Here is a 22,535-nt window from a genome sequence, read left to right as displayed (position 1 = left end):
AACACTGCTAGCCGTAAAGTGTCTATCCCTCATGAGGGCAGATTTGGGAATCAATAAAATGTTTATACAGCTGGGTCTGCCCTCTAAGACATACACACATGCACGCACACACACAGACACACGTACATGCGCAGATGCACAGGCACGCACACACACACTCATACACGCACACACTCCTAAAACTAATCTAGGGCCCAAGGGAAATGTAATTTCCAGTACAAATTAGCGTTCAAGCCAGGAGGCTGAGCCTGTCCTCGCAGGGCACCTGCACCCACCCACCACCTCACTGCACTTGGACTTGGCTGAGGCACCCTACAGACAGCAGCTCAGGGTAGGTGGCTGGCCCAGAGGAGGCCGTTTCTGTGGACCCGGGGCACGTGTCACAGTCTGCCAGGCTTTTGCTAACAGTGACGATGCTGTGGCCCGCTTCCACCTGCACCTGCACGTGAAAACACAGAATGCGGCGAGTGGAGATGCGCTTCCGCTCCGCACCTTCCCTCCTGCGGGAGTTGTTACCAGCATTGGAGGAAAAGGCCCGTCTGGGCCGGAGTGACTGGGAATAGCACGGGCAGGTCGGGGTTGCTGGTTCAGTCCACACCGTGCCGGCCGCTGGAGGGACTGTCATGCTGTCCTTCTCAGGGACTTTTTCAGACCTTCTCCTTGTGTCAGAGGCACTCAGGAGAGCTGGCACAGTAAGCTGTCTGCTTCTCTCTCGTCCCTTGATTTGGTTCCAGCAGAGAAAGAAAGAAATATTAGGACATAGACAACCAAGAATAAAGACACTGATAAAATTATTAAAACAAGGGGAAAAAATTCTGTTATAAGATAGCCTATGCCATATGATTCTCTTATAACCATGCTATGTAAGATACCGATCTATGGAACACACGGGAAGAATATGTACAAGCATAAAAGAGAGGGGCGCCTGGGTGGTTCAGTCATTTCAATGCCTGCCTTCAGCTCAGGTTACGATCCTAGGGTCCTGGGATGTCAGGCTCTCTTCTCAGTGAGGAGTCTGCTTCCCCTCTTCCTCTGCCCCTCCCCTCCACTCATGCTGTCTCTCTCTTTCTATCAAATAAATAAATAAAAAAAAATTAAAAACATAAAAGAGGTTGTTACATTTTGATGGTGTGATAACTGTTAATTCTATTTGATTTTCTGTCTTTTCAATTTTTTTTCCTAAATTAAGTAGAATGAAATGAGTACCATTACAGAAGCAGTACATTTCTATAATCAGAAAAATATTAACTTCAAGGAGGCAATCTGACTGCTGTTTGCCAGCTTCACAAAAATTAGCAAATATATCACTTAAAGTTCCACTCAGGTAACACCGTTTTCAGTGGGTTTTCTATCTTCACAGTCTGTATGTTCTAAATTTTAACTTGATTCTTCTGGATCGTAACAGTACGTGTGCTCTAGACCACACATTGGTCCCAATTGTATCAGTACTGCCCTGTTTTCTCACAATAGCAGAACCCCAGTAATCAGCCGGCCATGTGGCCAGTGGGAATGAGACGGCATTTCCCAGTCTCCCTGCTGTGTGGCTCTGTGACGCCCTGGACGGCAGGCTGTGAGCCAGAGGGCTGTGTGCGGCTGTCAGGCACATGACGTCAGAAGAAGCCTGCTGTAAGACCTTCCCTTTCTCTCTGACATTCAAGCTTGTGCTCCACTGTTCGATCGCGTCTCCCACTATAGCCCTGTACGTCCCTGGCCCGGCAGACTAGTCGTAGCAGCCATGACTCGGCGCCAGTCCTGCCCCAGACCTGGTATCCAGGGAGCTTTTGTCAGGGGAATCACTTCCCAGGCCTTGGGGCCAGATGGCCAAACCGAATCTTAAGCAAGTGCCCAGGTGCTCCACTCTGGCGTATCTGCCCAGTTCCCCGAAGTTGCCCAAGTGGTCCTGAGGGTCCAGGTTCCTGGTTACAAATCTTTGTTTGTTGGGTCAGTCTGCCATGAAATACCCATCTCTGCTTCTTCCCCGGTGGTGCCATCGCCCCAAATCACCTGTACCAGCCCCTGTAAACTGTGAGGGGCTAAGACTACCCTTACCAAAGCCCTTAGGTCTTGTGTCTGAGTAGCTTCCTTCACTCAATGTCGAGGTGAGTGTATTGATTTCTGTAATTGCCTTAACGTCAAACCTCCTCTCCCAAGACAGCCTCTTGTATGTGCCCTGACCAACACAACGAATCCAGACTACGGGTATGTGAATCCCCTGTCAGGGACAGGTGGCATCTCTGTTGTACCTGCCTCACAAGGACCAGCTGAGGACGGCTACCCTTCTCTCTCTGGAGGCCTTTTGCTCCCATGATTGGTCCTGCCTGCCATAGCTAGTAAAACGGAGCCACAACCTCTGTCTTGCTTCGTTTCCCCTTCCCTCCGTCTGTTAATATCTCCGCTGGTTGCAGACATTTACAATGAGCATAATCTAGTCATTCTGAGCTTAGGGCTGAGGACATCCCCCAGCTCCGTTTGGACCATACCTCTTCTATCGAGGCTTGAACCATGCCTCCTGATTTCACATCTCCCTGCTCAGAGCCTCGAAGCCCTGCCTCTGCTCTCAGAACAACATAGAACCTCACCCCGTAAGTATCTAGGTAGGTCACCTGCATGTTTTCTGAGTGTTAGCGTGTCCAGAGCCTGTTTTAAATTATTCAGACATTCTTTGCATCCAGGCCATTGAAGATGAAGTCTCTTGGAGTATGCAAATATCTGAGAGGCAGAGCTCTATAATATTCCAGAAGCTGACACTTTTCCTTGGCCTCAGGAAACTTCTCGGTAAGATGCCAGTCAAAGCTCAAATATGTCTACTCATAGCTCAGGAGTCTCAGCCTTAGGAAACATCTTAGAGCTTCTGCGCAGCGATAGCCAACAGAGTGAAGAGACGATGTATGGAATGGGAAGAACCATACATCTGATAAGAGGTTAATATCCGAAGTACATAAGAAACTATTATGTATCAGTAGGGGAAAAATTAAATGGATAAAGGACAAGAACAAACGTTTCTCAAGAGAAGACAAAAGGTCTTCAAAATCAGTAGTCAACAGGGAAGTGCAAATCAAAACCATAAGATACACCCATACCTGCCAACGACGGCGATTATCAAAAGGGCAAAAGATAAATGTCGGTGAGGATGTGGAGCAAAACGAACCCTGGTACAGTGTTTGGGGGAATGTCAATTGGTACAGCCATTATGGAAAACAGTATGGACGTTCCTTATAAAATTAAAAATAGAACTACCTTGTAATCCGACAAGCTCTTCCAGACAAAATTAAATCAGATCTCAAAGAGATACCTGAGTTCCCGTGTTCATTGCAGCATTCATTCACAATAGCCAAGATACGGAAATAATCTAAGTATCCGTCTTGGATATTTCCATGAATATACAACAAATAATATCATTTGACCTTTAAAAAGAAGGAAAACCTGTCATTAGTGACAACATGGATGACCCTGGAGGACACGATGTTAAGAGAGATCAGCCAGATTCAGGAATACAAATACCACAGGATCTCACTTGCGTGTGGGATCTCGATCGTACGCATTCACAGCAGCTAAGAGTAGAATGGTGGTTGCCAACAGCTGAAGGAAGAAGGATACAGGAAGATATTGGTCGAAGGACACAAACTTTCAGCTGTAAGATGAATAATTTCTGGGGATCTACTGTACAGACTGGTGACTGTGGTCAGTAATATGGTATTGTAGGGGCTCAGTCCATTGAGCATCTGATTCTTGATCTCAGCTCAGGTCTTGATCTCAGGATTGTGAGTTCAAGCCCCACATTGTCATGGAGCCTACTTAAAAAAATATTTGGTATTGTATTCTCAAAATTTACTAAGAACATAGATAATTAAGTGCTCTCACCCACCCCCATGCACAGAAAAGATAACTATTTGACATGACAGGAATGTTAATTAGCTTGATTATGAGGATGATTTCACAAAGCAGGTGTATATCAAAACACCAAGTTGTACATCTTAAATAGTCACAATTTTTTATTTGTAAATTATACCTTCATAAAGCTGTAAACAAAGCAACACACAAACAAACCTTTGATGTCAGTGGACTGATTGCTTCCATACTGGACCTACCACCTGGACACACTCTGTCTCCTGTGCCTCAAGGATAGAGGTCCTCTGCCCGTGCCCCAGCAACACAGACCTGGGTGTCATTCCCACTCCAGAGGACAGCTTCGGTTTTCCTAAAAAGTCACACAGGGAGATAGAGGCCAACTATCACCTTCTGTGTCATTCCCTCTTTGGGGGAATTCATCTCACGGGCAAACTCTAGAAGTCCTTAGATCACAGCAGAAGAACTATTACATGTTGTTTTTCCTTCAAATTAACTAAAATCTGATCCAAACATCTCTTCAACCTACTGATGCAAATCAATCTCAGTCCTGTTTTGAGCCCTTCTTTCTTCACTTGAACAAAACTCCAGAAGGTTCTCTGTAGTCCAGACATCTGCTCTTCAGCATCAGGTGTCCGACAGATAAACCCTGCCCCACCCACTTTGAGGTAGGCTGTATCTGAGCTGAGTTTGGTCACAGGGATACTTTGTTATTTTCCTCAAGGTCACTGCTCTGCGTTCAGTGGCCTCAAACTTCCCAGCGTCTCTGGTTGAGGAGGGGACGTCCCAGGGACTCCCTGGAAAGCAGTTATGATGACATCATTGTGAAGCCATCTCTCTCCTCATCCCCTCCTCTGCACTCACCTGGTCTGCCAGCCCCCATCTCCCGTTGTTGATAACTCCTGCTGTTTCGCCCACTGACCGTTGCAGCACGATTCCTCCCAGTAAACCTAAGCTTCCAAAAACATGGCCTTGAATCATCTCCCAGCTGCTCAGACACTTCTGCCTTTGGTCTTGTGACACGAAACCATTAGCAATCTCGGAGGGAAGAGAACACACAGTCTTGGCTATTTTTTTCAGAATGGAGATTGGAAAAGTGTCCATAGAAAGAGAAACACAGGCAGATAATTTGGTGGCTTACTTTAAAAATTACACTATTCGTACTGTTTTTATATTTAGCCAGTAAGTTCTTGGCAAAGGTCCAGAACAGAAGCAGTGAACACACATTTTCTCTCCAGCCCTGACTACCGGGGGTTAGGCACATAGTGACTGAGTGGACAACGAGTGGAGCTGGCGAGAAGGAGTGCGGTCACTGGGGACGGGTTGATATCTCGCCTCTCTCTGCTTGTTAACTTGTGAGTAGGTGGCATGGCCTTAGTTCATGTCTGGGCTTCTCAGAAGCTCTTCTCCCTCCCCGGGCAGGTCACAATGGCTAGGCTGCTGGATGAGTGTGGCATGACTCCATGGAGCTTTCTGCCCACCTCAGGAGTCAGATTCCTGCCCATCCTTGCACTGGAGCTGAATGTCTCTTATATCCAGAAATCAACAAAGTTTGGGACAGCGAGATCCCAGGTCTTAATCTCAATTCTTACCATGTGTGAGAATCACCCCCGGTGTTTCATGAAAAATGTCTCCCTGAGGGCATGTGACTTTCCCACACAGGAATGTTCACCTGGACCTCAGGCTGATAGAGGCCGGCAGCCCCAAACCCCAGGAACTTTTGAGACACTATAAGGACAGTAAAGCCGGGCTAAGGTGGTCTTGGGGGACTGGTGACCAGGCTGAGGCGGGGGTAGGCTTGGAAATCATTTCCTCTGAGACCAGACCTCTTCCCCTGAGACCAGAGAAATGCCTCAGATACAAATGAGGCAGCAGAGCTGTCTCCATAAATCGCAACCTGCAGGCCTTTTAGGGTGTCAGCAGAACCCGGCCATTAGCCGTATTTAATTGCTAGCTCCAGTAAGTTCTGTAGATCATTACCATAGCAGTCATCTTTCAAGGACCCTTCTTAGCACCAGACGAGGGAACACAGTAGGTGGTGTGACAGAAGAAAGGAGGGAGGGAAGCTACAGAGGGAGCTCACACGAGGCAGTGCTCCTGGGGAGAGGGGTTGTCTCTGTCCCCACTGCCACCCTGATGGAGCCCAGGGGCTCACCTGGGGCTCTTGCTGCTGCAGAACGTAAAACAAGAGAAGCTCGCTGTGATGTGCCCGGCGACGTGTCTTCTTCCCTCGCACTGAGCCAGTGTCCGTGGTGCCTGACTGACATGGGGGGTCTGGGAGGGGACCACAGCCCACAGCTGGGGACAGGAAGTAGTGGGTCACCATGGACACTCACATCACATAGAGCAGTTTGGCCACCGCAGGTGCACTCTGAGTGTGAGCCCATGGAGATCCCAGGTCCACAGAGACCCGTCCTCACTCCCAAGACATCCCAGTGGGGACAAGACTAACAGGGACCAGAAGACATTCTAGTCCAACCCACTGGCTCTATCTTAGTGACTCTCCCTGTATATATTTTTTAATTCATTTGAGAGAGACACAGAGACAGAGATGGGAGAGCATAAGCAGGGGGACAGGCAGAGGGAGAGGCTCCCCTCTGAGTGGGGAGCCCAAAATGGGGCTCAATCCCAGGACCCCGGGATCAGGACCTGAGCTAAAGGCAGATGCTTAACCATCTGAGCCACCCAGGTGCCACTCAGTGACTCTATTTTTAACTTTTTGTCTAACTTTTTAAAAGTCCTCTTGTTAGAACCTTAAGTACGTCCCTTGTTCCTTTCTTTTCCCCTTCAGTTGTGTCTGAAATGATCAGATGCACATTTTGATTTGTCTGCACCTCCTTGGGTAGGATGTCTCCCTCCACTGAGGCTGCTGATCTTCAGGTGCTGAGTTCCCACAGGTGCTCCAAGCCCCTCCGCCTGAGGCACCGTCCTGCCCTGGACTTTTGGAAACGCCCCGAGTGGTGCAGGCGTCCCTGGGGCACGAGGCCGTTTTCTCCGAGGCCAGGGCCTTTGGGGTGCCAGTCAGCTCCAGATCAACACTTACAGCTAATTCCTGCTCGAAATTCCCTACTTGTGCAGAGGGTTGACCTGGGGCCCCCACACGATGCATGCTCGGGGTCCAGAGCAGCACGGGGTTTTGTGCAGTGTCCCCTGATGCAGAAGGCCGAGTGCCACTGTTGTGCCCTCAGAGAAGTTACATCTCCGACCCCATCCCTGGCTTCGTAAAGCTGCTCGACTCTTCAGCTCAAGGAACGCAGAGTCCACTGGCCCCACAGACATCCCAAGGCAGGTGTTTGGTTCTTGTCCCCTAAGAGTATCTCTCACCCCGATAGCTGTTCATGGTTCAGTTTCCGCCCTGCTGATGCCCTAGTCCTTAGGTTTCCCTTCTTTTCTGACACTGTGTGTGTGCGTGTGCCCACATGTGCGGACGTGTGTGCATGTGCATGTGTGTGCATGTGTGCGTGAGCATGTGTGTGCATGTGTGCGTGAGCATGTGTGCTCACGTGTGTGTGTGTTGTAAGTACATCTACGGCATTTTTGAAAATGAGCTTGATGGTACTCGGCACTCCTTTGCATCTGGGCCAGGAACCTGGGCAAGAGGAAGTGGGCAGCATGTTGTCTACTCCACCTCCTTGGGAAGAATTTGCTCCCACGTAAGCCCAAGGAGCAGACAGAACCATCGCGTCCGCTGATACCAGAGCCGAGTGGCCTGCAGGGAGCCACAACTGCACAGCGAGCCGCGGCATTGGGCTCTAAAACTCCGGCTCCACGCCTGGCTTCACCTTCACCCTATGACTGTGTCCTGGGCCTCAGTGTCCCCCCGAAGGGACACGCGGCCATCTGCTGTGGAACAGGGGACGGTTCAGCAGAAATGTCAGGGCACCTCCACCAGAATGCATGCCACGAGGGATTTTGAGGCCCCGTCATGAGGACCGTGGTGGCGTGTCTGTTTTGGCGGTCCTGAAAGTGAACAGCGGAGCCTTGGGCCTGGTCACTTCAGGAAGCAGAAGGAGGGAGCGTCTGGCTTGGACACGAGGGCACACGGCCCCTGCCCTCCCAGCCCCACCCTGCTGGGCTTTGGGGACCTCGGGTTTCCCCGAGCTGATTGAGCAGAACTTGCTCAAGCTTCCAATGGGCTCCGAAGGGTATTGCATGTGTGTTGTGACCAGACTGCCTGCACATCCTACATCAGGCGTGTCACTCATCATGGGACCTCGGCACAAGCCTGGACCTTCTAGCGTCTCTGCCGCCGTCCAAAGAAGGGGCAGCAGAGGCTCCCCTCAGGGGAGTCTGTGAGGCCTCATGTCCGGGCAGAGCTCACAGCACAGAGGGGCATTGAAGTGTGAGCCCCTCTTCTAGAACCATGTTAAGGAGAGCTGGGGTTCCTTCCAAGCAAACATAGAAGTTGGGTGAACCAAGTAACTACACTTTCTCTAACTTTTTATTTTTTGGTTCTTTTTTTGAATTTTCACGAACTAGTGTATCAGCCCCTCCATTGAACCACAATAATACCTTCCACAAAAAACACTCACATGCCTTGGTCTTTATTTCCCTTACATGTAAATGAGGGTGATAAGCGTTATTTCAAAGTGCGGTTATGTGGTAAGCAGGAAAAGCATTGTATGAATATTTGGCACACAGAAAAGCTCAAAAACCTGCATCTATTCATATTGCTATTGCTATAAAATGATGTCACTGAAAGCAGCAGTAATACCGTGAGGAAGTCGCACTAATATATATCAGAGGGGAGTAACACACAATGGCTTTCCCGTGCTCCATCTATAGGGCCAGAAGGCAGGACGGTCCCTGTGGTCCTGCTGGAATTCAGAGAACAGGCTTCCATGCACACCACTAAGGACTGAACGGAGGGCTGGCACCCTCCGCTCAAGCAATGTCTCAGGTGATGGAACACCTGGGCGTGGCTTTGCAAATATTTGCCACCGGGGCTGCTTCTCTGCTGAGCCCCGGGTAAGACTTCTCAGACAGATTCAGTCCTGCACATTAACAGTGGTCCGTGCTCATTTGAGCCCACAGGACAGGAAAAGATCTCTGACTGCAGGCTACCTTTCAGAAGCAAACATCACCGAGAGGGAGTGTTTGCATGCCCTGGAAGTGGGCTTCCATCAGGTGCCAGGGCCAGGCTGTCAAGAGATGAGCATCAGGGTGTGCATTACTTAGGGAAACATTGTGATTAAGAGCTGGGAAAACTTCGAGGACCTCAGATTCCCCTAGAAAGTAGTCTTAACCCAAATTTCTTGTGTGTGTACCTTGCTCCAGACCTCCTGCTTGGAATCTCTGAGGTTAGAACCTAGTTATGTGTCTTCAGCCCCAAAGATCCTGAGTCGGGCTCTCTGGGCTCCAGGTGACAACCACGAATGTGCAATGTCCCATTGTGTACATGGGAAACCACAGTCGGACACATGAAGTCCCCTGGCCCACGCTCATTAGTGGCAGAGCCAGACTCACATCTGAGCATTTTGACTCCTGGTCTTGAGCAGTTTCCCTGGCACCGTGGGTCTGAAACAACCCCAGGAGCAGAGGCTGAGTCCAGGAAACGTGTGACCCAATGAAAGCAAGTGAGGTGGGAGTGGGGGCCCAGAGACACGAAGACCTGGTGGGCTCTGCTTCCCCTTATTTGGTGGGGGGCTGTACATGGGTGAGTGAGGGACCACATACGAGGCAGTGGTGGCCGGTGACCAGGGCAGGGTTCCCTCCAAGAGCTGCTTGTGGACCAGGACACACCTATTGCCTCCTCCCTTCCTCCCTCCCTCCTGTCTAGGACGCAGATCCATAACAGCAGCTACCAGCACGCCCTTCCTCATGGGCTGATAGGGATGGAAAAGGACCTTCACACATTTCAAAGTCTTAATTCCACGGTGAGAAAACAGGCTCAGAGCGGGGAGGTAATTTGCTCAAGTCCCACCAGCCCATGAAGGGCAGAGCCAGAGTGGACACCCAACCACAACTCACCTCCTCGGCTTTGACAGTTTAGTCTTGACTCATACCACCCCTGGGGCTACCAATTTAACCTCAGAAATATTAAATAAGGGACAGCCATGGAGATAGTAAAAAATTAGTGGTTGAGAATTCATGTTTGAGGACCAGACTTCCATGGCTCACCATCCCACGAGATAACAAACTCATCCCTGTGGGGCCCAGCCACACCCCAAAGTCACAGAGCACCGATAAGCATGGACAATGTCCCCACCCCTGAAACAATCTTCTTGAATCCTTCTATGAGGCATCTCCGGGGACTCAGGTTGAAATGCAGACTTCCAGGCCCACCCCAGACGTACATACTCTGAGCCCCTGCGGGTGAGGCTGAGGAGTCCAGTCCCCCAGGTGCCGGCCGTGTACCCCAAGGTTTGAGAAACACTGAGGTAAGACCTCAGAGCTCCGGGTCAAAACATGTAACACATAAGAAAAACTGATTTGGCTACGGCATCTGTTCTTTCCCGAGAATGATGTGTTGAGTAGCCACTTTAAACCAGCCCTCGTCCTCTGCCCTGGGAACCCCGGGCAACAGGACAGCCAGGTCCCGCTCCCGGGGCATGGATCATGGAACCTCAGGAAGCCAGACATAAATTAGGGGTACCTAGTGCCTGAGGTGGGGGTTGGTGCCGAAGTGGGAAGGGAGTGGAGGTCACAGAGGAACACTCTGATGCCCAGAAGGGCGGCCGTCCTCGAAGACGCGGCTGGGCCACATCCGTGCAGACAAACAATATCTGGTCACTCACAGGAAAGCTGTGGTCAAGGCTTTTCTGAAATCCTTCTGTCCTGAAAGTGGAGACCACCCAGACCCCATCTCCTCAGATTTGATAGTTAACCTTTAATCATAGGAGCTCTGGGAGTAATGATTAAACCTCAGAAGTATTAAATAAAGGACAACTATGGGGATAGTAAAAGATGAGTGTTGTCAGGGGTTGGGCGGAGGAAGGATGAGCACACGGAGCACAGAGGATGTTTAGGGCAGTGGGACTACTCCGTGTGACCCTATAATGGTGGAGACCTGTCATTTTATTATGCATTTGCTCAAACCCATAAAGTGGGCCCAAACACCAAGAGTGAATGAACCCTGATGTAAACTAGGGACTTTGGATGAAAATGATGAATGTGTCATGGATATAATCATGGGTTATAACGAATGTCCCACTGTGCTGGCGATGTTGATAATGAGGGAGACTGAGGGGCAGGGGCAGGGGAATGTGTGGGGTATTTCCATACCTTCTCCGAAGTTTGCTGTGAACCTAAAACTGCTCTAAAAGAATTCTTAAATTCTAAAACAATTCTTAAAAAACAAACAAAAATAATTAAACATCACTGAACCATTTACTTGCAAAAGGTGTTCTCTGCAAAACTGTGATATTACCAGGAATCAGGGTTTGAGGCATAAAGGGTCCTGCACTGATTAGAAGCCAAGATCAGGACATAGGTCTTGGGCTGGTCACTGAATCTGGCAAACTGGGGGAGACACCCTGTCCGATGCCTCTCATCTCCTCACGTGGCAGGTGTGGGGGCTGCTAGGGTCAGTTCTCGGATCTGTGATGTTCTAGGGCAAGTCTGAAATGCCTCTGGGAAAAGACATCAGAATCTCACAGAAAGCAAGAGCAGAAGAGCACAGGGTTTCTACAAAACCATAAAAATGTGCTTTGGGGAACATAACAGAAAAGCACATGCAATAGTGTGGGACCCAAGGCTCGGCATATGTAAAGTCTCTAAATTACTCTCGCGGGAGCCAGGGTAACATCTGTTCTGTAGAACCCAGCAGAGGGGATCTGGACATTTGAGAAGAGGCTCTGTAGTTACTACAGTTGGCCCAGGAGCATATGGACGGTATTTACAGTGAAAAGGTTCTCGCTCGATCATGTTTCCCTAACTGTACACATCTGCTCCCAGGCCTCTCAGATCCGGGGGCACAGACTGCCCTGGGAAGCTGCCCGCAAACACATCGGGATACAGCCATAGGCCCTGGCCTCTGGGTGGGCTTCCCGCTGTCTGCTCCCACCACCTCTTCCCCGCCCGCAGCCACCAAGGGAAATGCCCCATAAGGAGGCGCCACCTGGCATGGTGCCGCCCGGACCACCGCGCAGTCACCACCGGTCAAGTCCACAGTGGGCTCATTGGAAGAACACTTGCTTAATTTCAGATCAAAGCAGCACTTTCTGCTTCCTCTTCCAAAAAAAAAAAAAAGAATGTCTTGGAGAGATGAAGGACCCAATTAAGTTCACGGATGGGCCGTTAAGTAACTGAATGTCTACCTCCCACTTGAAATGACTTCCTCAGCTGCTGGGCGATGGTCCTTTGATCCGAGGTCCCCAGTTTCTGGCGGCGAGCTATAAAAGGTGCTGCTGATTGCCCAAGAGAGCAGAGGAGAGCGAGCAGGTGAGGCTGCATTAGCTCCTGGCAGCCGACCACATAAAAGGTCGCCTCCCAATGCACAGCACTGGGCTCTGGCGGCTTTAAAATCCGGGTCTCCTCTGGTACTCTGGAACAGTGTGTGTGGGACCCATCACCCCAAAGGCCACCCGCAGGGGTCTCCAGGTGAAATCTCAGCACGAGGATGATTCATGGGCCTCCTTTCAGGGATGCTGGTTAACACCTCCACAGCTCAGAGCAGTCACCGTGAAAACTGATATGGTCGAGGGACAAAGGGAAAGCAGAAATCTGTAAGCAACGTCTGTGCTGGTTGAAACGATGACATCAGTGCAGGGTCGGTAAGAAAGGATCATTAAAAATGCACACCACTGAACACACAGATTTCACCACTACTATCCACACGCCCTCTGATGAGTAAGGATTATTGCATTTTATCACTGAACCCTGTCTGGTGAAAGGTAAATGATGACATAGGCCCGAAGACACTGTGTGCCTTGCTCAAGGACCAACTCACAGGCAGCAGACCCAAGATTTAAACAAGTTTGGTTAGAAACTTCCTTCTCTCTCCCCGATAGCAACGCCCTGTGGCTTAAGCTTCTCATTGATTTTTGTTTGACAGCAGAATGTCCTGAGCCTATTGCTCGTTTATTACCCGAGAGGGAAGTAAATAGAGACCGAGGCCACCCGGGATCTGCCAGGAAGTGGGTCAAAGCTCCGCCCATGACAAACTCCATCCTGGTGTGGCCCAGAGGTTTTGGAATGGGCTTTTCGCTTCTGAGCTCCCCCTGCTTATATCTCACCCACACTAGTGAACCAGCTTTCTTGAACTTTCCTGCACACACACGCAGGTGTGTGTGTGTGTGTGTGTGTGTGTGTGTGTGTGTGAATTAACAGAGTTTAGGTTTTAGGCTTATAGAAAACTAGAGCAGTTATCCTAGAACGTTCCCATGCATCCTTCCTCTCCGTCAACAGCTTTCTGCATCAGTGACATCTTGCATCCTTGTGTAACTTTGTTGCAATTGATGAACCAAGATTGGTACATTGTTACTGATTCAAGTAAATATTCAAGTTGACATACACTCTATGGGTTAGCACAAATACCTCCAGCAAGACGGTGTCATCCACAACGGTTCCACTGCCCTCAACCTCTTCTGCACTCCCCGCAGGTCCATGGCAACCCCTGGTCTTTTGACTGTCTCCATAGCTCTGTATTTTCCGGAATGTGATACACAGTGCGTAGCCTTTCAGATTGGCTGCTTTCACTTGGTAAAACACATCTAAAGTTCCTCCATGCTTTTTTTCTGAAAAGCTCAGTGCTTTTCAAGCTTTCTCTTTTCCTTGTGGGAGGAAATGGCTGTCCTTCCTCCCCCGGACCACAGGTATCTGTCGCACTCTCTGACACAGAAAAAGAGAGGCCTGAGCTGGTCACCACCTGTATCAATGTCTCATATCTCCCCTTGGAAATATTTAACTCCGGAGCTTCCTGCCTTCCTCGTGAAGCCTAAGAAATACTCCGCAAGACTAGATGTTTCACAGACAGTTTTTAAATTAGCTAAATAAAAGAGGACAGGCAGGAGGGCTGGAGGCCTGGAGATAAGTGGGGAACAAGGACTGGTGGTATGTTGATGGCAAACCCACAAAGGGAGCCAAGCCCATGTCACCAAGTGGGGGTCGCTGTGCCAGGCCAGGACACCTCCCCATCAAGATCCTGATTCATGATGTGTCCATTTTCCTAGACAGCAAGCAGAGGAACACTGGTCAGCACTAGGGAGGTGGTCCACAGCCTATCCGTGGCAAGGTTGGACTGTGCCCAGGACACTGTTTTCTTCCAGAGGGGTCAGGAGACATCAGGTGTAGGAGGCCCCAGGGCAATCACTCCCAGACACGTCGTGTTTTTTGAGGAGACAAGAACTTTCCTCTCATTCATACCCACAGTGCCTGCCGATCTGAAATGCCTACTTGGAGCCAGGAGAAATATGTTTCTAATTTCTTATAAGCCAGCCCATAACCATTTATAGAAACCCAGCAAGGTAGGTTTCCTTGTTGTAATCTTTCAGATTGGAAAATCCAAAGTTCACAAAGTTAAGAGATCACCAGATGTCATCCAACCAGATGTGAGAGAGCAGGGAGGAGAAGCCACGTCCATCGGACCCACAGACCCTCGTGGTCCTCCTGCCATGCTGCGTCCTCCACTAAATCCAGAGTGCCAGGCTTTGTCCCCACCTCATGGCTATCTCACCACACACTCCTGTCCCCTAGGAAGAGACCCCAAGAAGCCTGGTCACTGGGGCAGACCCGGGCTGGGCAGCAGATGTCCCCTTGCAAAAAGCACTGTGCCCAGAGTGTGTCACCAAGACAAGCTCCTGCTTGAACCTTGGATCCACAGTTTACTCATGAATTCATTCAACACATACTCTCTGCTTGTTAGATGCCACATGTTGTTGTGGGCACTGGAGATTAAGCAGGACATCAAACAGACGAGCATGCCTGCCCATAGAAGCATACAGTCTATAAGAACTTTATAGAAGAATAAAGAGCAAAGCTTATGGCAGGTCAGATAATGCTAAGGGCTGTGGTAAAAATTAGAATGGAGGTAGGATGGAGTGTGTATGGAAGGAAGAGGGAATTACCATTGTAAACAAGGTGGCCGGAAGCCGTATCTATTCAGAGACAGGGAGGAGAGCCCCAAAGAAGGAGAGAGAGGACAAAGCAGAGATCCAGGGAAACTGCCTTTCTCATGGAAATGGCTGGTGCAAAGGCTCTGGGGTAGGAGAGTGTATGCATGAAAAACTGGGAATTAGCATACAATGACAAATTCTCTCAGAAAGAATGGGCATCTCAACCTAACTTGTGCAAAGGAGTAAATATCCAATATCAGGGTTTTTCTGAAGTTGTCGCTGTCATGGTTTTAATCAGAGCAGGGCTGGATGAGAAGAGACTGCTGGGTGCCACAGGGGTGGAGAATGAATGAGGGGAATGGGTCTGTCAAGGGAGAGTGTGTTTTTTGAAGCTGAGCCTCCATCCTTGCTTTCATCCAGTAACCTCAGCTTGTGCGCAGAGGGGAAGCAGGCTCATCCTGGGGCTCGCTGCCCAGTGGGAAGAAGGCCGTGAACATTCATGATCTGGAGTTGTCCTGATGGGAAGAGGGTGCTGCAGGCAGGTAAGGAGGAATCCCTGGGGAGGATGTGGTCAGCTGGAGGAGATGCACTGTCTTGAGCTCATCCTGGCCTCAGGCTTTAGTAGACAGTCTCCCTGCACACCAACCAGAGAAAGGTTATTTTATCTGCTTTTCTAAAGGCTCGCTGGGTCCTAAGGGCTGTGGTGGGCAATTCCTCATTGCCCACCAACCCTGTGTGCTCGGCTTCCCCTAGGACCCCGGGCTGCTCTCTGGGTTCCACGCCTCACGTGCCTGACAGTGATACACGCCAGAGCCAGTGCTGAGGGTCCATTCCATGGTCGAGACTGGGAAGTTGCTCCCCTTGTAGCCACCTGGGGGCTGATGCAGGCTTTTCTTGCCCGAGTAAAGGAACCATCCCAGGAGGATGGTAGCAGCCGGAGCTCCCCAAAACTGTGCAGAAGGAAGCAGTTTCCCCGCCTACCCTCTGCAGGCAGAGGACCACAGAACCAGTCCAAGGAGAGGCAAGTTCATTTTGCACACTGCAAGTGGAAAAAGTGAAAGCTTACTAGTGCACCTGTCCTTTGCTGGCAGCAGGCTTGCAGAAAGAACTGGACCCCTTCAGGGGATGAGGTCATCTTAACCCGCTATACTCATATAGTCCAGGTTCCAAACAAGGAGAAAACTAGGTCTGAGCTCTTAGCAGAGCTCATGGTCCTGGCAAAGCTGTTGCTAGACCTCTGCCTGTCCCTGGGGGAAGAAGGAGGGAAGATGGAGAAGGGCAGCTGGGAGAGCCTGAGGGCCTCGCTCTGAGGGCCTGAGAGCCTGAGGGCCAGGGAGGGGCAGCCTGTCACAGACCCTAGGGGATCAGTCATGTGGCCCTTCATCACACCCGGGCTGAGGTTTGGAGTGCCAAACCCAAGGCTCCGGGGATCAGGAACTTCCCACCGCCCCAGATCTGCCTGAGCCTCGCCCCACCTGCTTCCTCAATGTCCTGGGAGGGGGGTCCAGTGCAGGGCTCACACACCCACCGCGGAGGGTCTGTCCTCACTGCAGAGGTGCCCGTGCGCCAGCAGGCCACGTTGATGGAGGTGCACACTAGCCGCGAGAGTCGGGCGGAGGAGACCATAGCTCAGGAAGCTGCAGCAAACACGCGAGGAGGAGTTTCCAGTTTCCCGAGAGGGGAACGCGCACGTCTGCTGCTCTGTGCGTGCCACACCTGCTGCGATCCCCGTCCTTGTACGACCGTGGGTGAGCGCCTGTGTGCAGATTTCAATACAAACAGCTTCCTGAATGCACACGGCAGCACGGGCACACGAGCCATGTAAACGACCACCTTCGTCCGAGAACCGTGCCTCCGCCGGCCCGGGTCCTCGATCGCACACCCCAGGCGTCTGGAGGCCCCTGTCTTCATTCAGGGTCATTAACTTAGCAAATGGCGATAAGTTGAAAATTTTGAGAAGATACATGTTAGTTCGTCTCTGTGACTACATATTACTACATCTTACCCCTGTTCGATCTTTGTGTTTTTAACACTCACCATGAAGTGACCAGTCTTCACTGAGCATCTCAGAGACAACTCACACATCCCACTAGTAAAGAGTACTGGCAGGTGCACAGGCCCTTCCTCTCTCCTCACCCTGCCCTCCATGGCTGCCTGAGGTCAAAGTCTCTGTCCTCAAGGGCATTCTCTGGTCCCGGGTGGCACCAGCTTGCCAGGGTGTGCTCCCTCCTCATGACAAGAAGACGTGCCACACCCTCCTCAGACCCTTCCCTGGCCCTGTTCCCCGCATGGAAGGCGTTTCTTTCTCTGCTGGTTTAGAACACATCTCAGGTGTCCTCGCTTTAGCCGTGAGCACATGTCCACTGCAGCCCCTTGTTGGCCAACACGTGCAGAATGTCACCGTGCTCGTTCCCGTGGACGGGCTCAGAGCTGCAAGGCAGTTAGAGAAGAGGATGGAACTGGGAAGCCAGGAACAGAAGCTGCTCTGGAAAATGACCCCCAGAAGTCCCCCGGACGGTAGGGCACTCTGCCTCTTGCTTCATGCTCCAGAGTTTCTCCCCTGAATCCTGCTTCCAAGAAAATGAGTACAAAGCAGGTACCTGCTCTGTCTACCCTGTTCAGGGAGAGGAAGACAAGAACAAGTGGGGCAGGGGGCTGAAGAGATCTCATGAGAGCTGCTCTGTCTGCTGCCCAGGCTGTGGGGCCAGGTCCCAGGGGTAGGTGGGCCTGGGCTCTGTTGGGAGGTGAAGACAAACTCCCTCTTATGTGGGCCATGGGCACCTGCACCTGGGGTGAAACAGAGGACACCGTCGGTGGTTCTGTGCCTTGAATAAGATTCTCCCATTCCCGGAACATCGGGCCCCCTGTGTGCTAGCTAGTAGGGAAAATAGAAATGCCTACCTTCTAAGGCTTTAGTGAAAAGCATAATACCCGTGCAAAGTCACGAGCATCTGGGGGGACAAGAAGCACTTGACGGACAGATGCTTCTGCTGCTTCTAGAACTACTAGTACGAACACCACCACTGGCATCACTCTCACTCCCTGCCGCCCTATGCCAAGAGCCTGGCATCCGAACTCCCCTCTTCCCCATTACCTGACCCCTCTCTCTGCATGGCTTCTTCATCTCCCCATGGACATCTCTTCTGAATGGGCTCTGAGTGGGGCAGAAAAGGGAGATAAAGTCATGCCTCCTCCGCTAGAGCACCCTCCTTCTTGCCAAGAACATGCCCCGCACTTGAACCCTCCCACCTTCATTCCACCTCCACCATCCGGACAGCAAGGGCAGGAGGAGGACCCTGGGTGACAGGAGGAGAAATAAGACGACGAGTTCCCTTCATCACAGCAGCAAGTGTGCTCCTAACCACACGGGGATGCAGGTTTGCAGAAAACTTCTCAGCTGCGTGTTCTAAAGGAGTCTTCCCAGCCCTCTGATCTACGTGTTCATATCATCATGATCATTGGGACAGATACCTATCGGGTTTGTCAAACCGGAAGCGGACTTAGAGAGATGATTGAGGAAAACAAGGCTGACTCAGCAACCCCTCCTAGCTCCCACTGCCGGGAAGAGGCAGGAGACCCCGAATCACACCTTCCGACCCTTCAACGTCTGAAGGTGACGCTCCCTCTGCGGGAAGAATGATGGGAATTCAGGCAAACAAAAGTTGGTTACAGGCTACCTTCTCCCCTCTGTGTCCGTGGTGACAGGGATGACAGGAGCAAACAGCACGAAGCTTCAGGCCCACCCTCAGAACGAGTGCTGGAGGGACCAATTCTACCACGTCAAGACCACCAAGAGTCCCCAGCCGCACACACCCTCTCCTGAAAGCTGCTTGTGTGACGATCCAAGGTGCATATTTGAAAACAGTCCCATGACTGACAGCAAAGGCCCATGATGATTTCGAGAAACAAGGCACTGTCTTGCTAATTTGCTGTCAACTCAGACTCCGTGGGGTGACGTGACTCCGTCCACAAGTAGACATCAAACCAGAGGCTGTGTGAGAGGGTCTCCCTTTCTTCCGGAGGCAACAAGAAAATGTCACTAAAGTTGAGGGACCACGTGCACCTTTCCTCTGCACCAAACTGTCACCCTTGAAGTCCAGGGCGTGATCGGGTCTTGCTTCAGAGCACAGGTCTGGTTCGGCAGGACGCCCTCTGCCTCAGGGCTGGGTCACGTGCAGGTCTGCAGTCTTGGGCAAGTTACTTAAATTCACGTGCCTGACGTTTCAGTCTGTGGATAACGTCAGGGTCTGGTCCCAGAACCACGTGGAAGTGAAGATCCCACGTGCTGGTGAGTTAGTAGGCTTCGCACACCCTCAGTGCTCAGAATGTGGTCCCAAGGAGTTCACTCAGTGCTCAGGCTTCAGTCTCCAGACAGATAAAATCATACGAATGTCACAGAAAGGAAACCGAGGCCCAGAGAAACTGAACAGTCTGCCAGGACATGCGGCACGTGGCTAAGAACCCCAATTTGTCATAGATGTTAGTTTAATATCCAAGAAAACATCATGTTCAAAAAGAATATTCCACAAAGGACCTCTGAAAACTAGACCAACCCTCAATTTTTAGCCACAGTTTTATGTTTTTCAATGTGACAATTTCACGATCATCTAATTAAGCAAACTGGTTCATTACCAACAACACCGAGGTGCTAATTCCAACCCCGCCTGTGACTTCCTTTTCAAGCTTGTTTACCTGGGACTCCGTGTGTAACTATAGAAAATTCCCACAGCAAGCCCGAGGAGGGTGGGTTGGGGGGAGTCTCCCGTGTAGTATTTCTCCAAACTGGAGTCCAAATTCTCCAGGCCCCCGGGGCTTAATTACCTGCTGTTTCGGGGGTGGCAGCCTGACAGGCCCTCCCCACCCGCGAGTACACACACTCCCCACGAGGGACAAAGGAGGGGAGCAAAGCCTGGAGTCTGCATTCAATTTGGAACTTGAAATGGAACTTTCACCTTTTTCAGCAAATTCTGTGTGTTCCAAAGGTTTAACTTTCTCTCCACCCCCTCCTGGCGCAGAAGGAGGAACAAGGGCAATGCTTATTTTAACCCAGAGTGTGAGCGAGAAACCCCTTTGGAACCTAGCAATTGGTTTTTGTTTTGTGACCAGCCAGTGCCACAAAAGGGGGACCCACCCCCTCCCAAGCATTGAATTAACCCTATGTGAGACGGGCAGAGGATTAGGAAGGTTGGTGCAGGCCCCATTCAGAAGGTTCCGAGGGGGGCTTTTTCAGAGGATCCTTCAGAACAAAGGTTGCCAAACTAAGTAGCTTTTTTTTTGTTGTTGCTTTAGCTCTGGCCTATTGTTACCAAGGAAAGCGACCTTTTCCACTTAATTGGGGCTTTAGAATTCTGCCTCTATTGTGTTTGTATATAAGAAACACTGCTAAGGGGCCATGCAAGTTTATGAATATAAGCCTTTTTGCACTGGGTGAACCCGAGGTAATTTAGCTATGTATTTGCACCAACTAATGGCGGTTACTCTAATAAAAAGAATCATAAAATAAAACCACAACGATAATGAGTTTCCATATATCCCATTCCTATGATATAGTTGATGCTTTGCATATTTTGTTTCTAATGGCACAGCTACTTGTGGGTTACAGACCAGAACTCTAAAGTTCCAGCAGAAGGGAAGGGAGGGAAGCCGATGTCACACCAACATGCCACGCCCCTGGGCCCCAAGATGTCATTGATAACACTTTCTGGTTCTGCTTAGTTATCCAATCTTCTGTTTTAGGGCTCCAGTGAGATTGTAAGCCCCCAAAAGACAAGAGATTAACATGTATGTCTGTTTGGAGACACAGTTAAAAATGCAAATGCTTACAAGGGACAGATTCCTGGTGGCTGGCTGGTGCAAGACAGCAGGAAGCGGGGAGGGCTGAGGAAAACCCGGGTGACACACATCTCAAGGACACTCCATCCAAACACATATTATTTACTTATTTTCAAACCACTATGACAACTGCGGAAAATAGTTCTGGGTTTGGGTTTGGAATGGGGGCTCCCAGGGAGAGACAGATGCACTCTGCTAACGGTACCAAGTTGATGTGACAAAGCTGCCTTCATCCCACAGACACAGGGTCTTGTGGTCTCCACGAGCCTCTCAAAATGGGAGATTCCATGTTCAGTTCCAAATCTGGCTTCCGTGGAACTCTAGACCATGGGTCTTCAGCAGGTGGCTTCGGATGGGGCAGACTCTCCCTGTGGCACTGTACCTGGCCTGCTTCTCCCCTTTGTTCTGGCTGCCTTGTCTGTGTGGCTACTTGAGTTTGTCAGTTCTGTGCCGGAGGAACTGCTTTTCTCAGGGACCACTTTTCTTTCCTCAGGTGTAGAGTTACAGGAGCCCTTGCCTTCACCTTTTGGCACAGAAATAATACGCACACCTAATTCACAAACTGAAGGTGGCAGAGTCTTTAATTCAGGGAGTAAGTTACTGTGCTCAATGACATTTTCCAAATTTAGTGCAACCAACCAACCAACAAACCAACCAACCAACAAATCAACCAACAAACCAACCCCCAAAGCACCCATCTATAGGGCATCAAAGAAGATTCTGCTCATGGCATTCTATTTGCCCTGATGACCATGAACATTTTACACCTAAAATATCACACAGTTTTGTAAGTACCTAATAGGCCTCTGTAGAGAGTGTCTTTTGCCTGACATGCAAATGAAAATGAGAAAAAGAAAAGAAGTGTGTTCTTATAGGACTTGTCCAGCTATCCAGGAAGGTATCATCAAACAAGCATGGATGACCTCGAAGTCAAGGGAATCAAGCCTTTGTCTAAGATGGGGGACTATGAACCCCCACTCTTCTTGGTCTCCTTTCATGACCCAGACAATGTCCTGGACATAAAGGGGCTTAATGCCTATTAAGTGACTCATCAAGTATTTGAAAAATGGAGTTGAATCTGGACATTATACCATTTTATATACTGAAATATTCGTGTTGCACTTGAAATGCTTCACAAGGTTGGAATTGAGCCTCTTAACAAAGTCACCTATTAGCAAAATGGACACTGGCCATAATGCGAGAAGATAACTGACAGTAAGGTACAAAATAAGGAAATAAGCAGACAAAACCCCTTTGTATCAGTTGCTGCAGAGGCTGCAGAAGTTCTGCTGTGAAACCAGGTGCTCAGCTCCTCTTGACAGCTTGGAATCCTCACGGGTGTTTGTAGTTTATACATGTCTGTAATCAGCTTTGGTATCACAGTCCTAACTTTCTTCCAGATTGGGTGAAAAATATCTACACTGAGAAACATAGCTATTGTAGGGAAATGGTCCAATAATGGGAAAAAAAATAGAAATTGACAATTGACTGGGAGGGAGATAAAACACTGAGAACCACCAAAATTAATATGTAAATTCGAAAGATGTGTCAGTCTAGGGCCATTAAGAATAGCGGAAAACCTCCCTGCAGAGCCCTGACAATATCACTCAGCTGCACCACACATTATGATGTTTGCTCTTCTTAAGAAGGAAGAAAACTATAATAAAATCTGAAGGATTTCCATACAAAATTGTCATAACTTTAAAATACAGATGCCCGGCACAGACTCACTTGTTCTTGAGTCTCAGACTCCTAACACTGTTCTAGTTTTGTCACTAATCATTTTCCCTAGAAATCTGACCATCGTTTAAGAACTGGTGTTCTTATGTCCCCAGTGTCACTGTGATCAGCTTATAGTGGTTG

This window comes from Lontra canadensis, unplaced genomic scaffold, assembly GCF_010015895.1.
Source record: "Lontra canadensis isolate GAN:19392208 unplaced genomic scaffold, GSC_riverotter_1.0 scaffold32, whole genome shotgun sequence".
Lineage (NCBI taxonomy): Eukaryota > Metazoa > Chordata > Mammalia > Carnivora > Mustelidae > Lontra > Lontra canadensis.
This window is presented reverse-complemented; position numbering follows the sequence as displayed.